Source organism: Simochromis diagramma, unplaced genomic scaffold, assembly GCF_900408965.1.
Source record: "Simochromis diagramma unplaced genomic scaffold, fSimDia1.1 OVJJ01000644.1, whole genome shotgun sequence".
Taxonomy (NCBI): domain Eukaryota; kingdom Metazoa; phylum Chordata; class Actinopteri; order Cichliformes; family Cichlidae; genus Simochromis; species Simochromis diagramma.
The window spans coordinates 1,117,599-1,119,105 of NW_024387201.1; the positions used below are offsets into that span (position 1 = coordinate 1,117,599).

General features: G+C 45.9%; 1 protein-coding gene across 1 annotated transcript in view; it reads right to left on the minus strand.

Annotated features, from left to right (window-relative positions):
* Positions 1–448: 448 nt before the first annotated feature.
* LOC120745984 overlaps positions 449–1,507 on the minus strand; it is a 17,358-nt gene continuing 16,299 nt past the window's right edge. The window contains exon 3 of the mRNA XM_040051218.1: positions 449–1,507. This exon is cut by the window's right edge and continues 1,147 nt beyond it. The gene's annotated coding sequence lies outside the window, so the exon portion shown is untranslated.

Here is a 1,507-nt window from a genome sequence, read left to right on the forward strand (position 1 = left end):
TTTAAGCATGTTGCTCTGTTTGTTTCCACGAGCAAAGGAGCAGTAATTATCAGCTAAGCCAAGTGTTAAGCATTAATTGCATTATTGGAATAATCTGCAGTGGTAATGACTGGGATGATTTGTATAATTACAGTCACAAGCATGTCTAAGTGACTCTAACTTTTATATTCGACGTGGCAGCACAGAAACTGCTTCTTAAAGGCTCGGAAAAGCCCGGCGATACGGAAATCTGCGGCACACAATCACGGGAGGCGATGCATGTGAGGACGTGGCTGTATGACTCGAGCTGATCCTATTAAGTGTTTAAATGGATTTTACACGGCTGTTAAGGTTCAGAATGTGCCATCAGACATGGAGATGGAATCCATATTCATGATGTATTGGCCCGGCTGGCAACGCAGAAAAAGCTGGTTATAGACCATTTGAGCCAGGGGTAATTGTTTATCTAGACGCCGCTTTCCTCAATGCATAAATTGAGCTGTCGACTGCTCGTGGTGGACATTTTGTTTTCTCAGCTATGAGTGTGTGCGTGCATGAGTGTGAGTGTGTGTGAGGCTCAGCGGCAGCAGCAGCGTTACATGTGGCGTAAACCTCACTGCGATAAATGCCATTTGAGCAGCCATTTGCATAAAAAAGGGGGAACACAAGAGGCAGCTCAGCACAGCTCAGTCACAGAATAAATGCACTACACGGAGCTGAAGAAAAGGAGGTTCCACTCTGTAACCGCAGCCGGTGGATGTCCACTGGCCCCTCAGTAAATATTACAGGCCCACACTGATGTCACACTCTAATGAAGCCAAACTTAATCACACAGCTTTTATGGTAGTTTTTGTTTAGCTGTGCCGAGCACAGAGCGCTGTGCCTGCAGCGTGCGCACACGAGGACTGACGCTCAAACAAGAGAAGCAGTCTGAAGCCATCACCACACACTCTCAGTATGTTCATGGTGTTGTTGGCATCTTCGGTGTTAGACAGAATTGAGCCTTGGTCTTCATCCTGCTCTTCGATGAGTGCATTCACGAGCTGGGCCCACGTCCTTATTTTAGGTTTGACAGCGTTTTTAGTAGATAGAGGATTAAATGTGCACTGAGCTGTGGTTTGGGGAAGGCATGGGAGGGATCCCCGTTTACTAATGAGAAGAGAAGACGTGAAAGAACTGAAAAAGGGGAGGGAGGCTGGGGCAAGAAAACAAGAACGAAAAGCTTGTAGAGCTAGGGGCGTGTTTGGAGGCGTGGTCAGATCATTTATCTCCAATTGTACTAATAATCTGTTTTATTAATTGACTAATTTCCAAACCTTCAAGGACCAAAAAAGCCTTTCTTCTGCATACCCAGTGTGAGTGTGCGGGGCTATCCCACCTGTCACACACAGCCCTGGAGTCTAAGGTACAGCCAGTCCAGTGCAGACCAAGGAAATGAAAGATGTAAAGATATTACACCTGATGAGCCGTGCTTTAGTTTCTATGTTTAAATCTAGAGCCTTATCTTTGCTTATTTCATGTTGTCGGC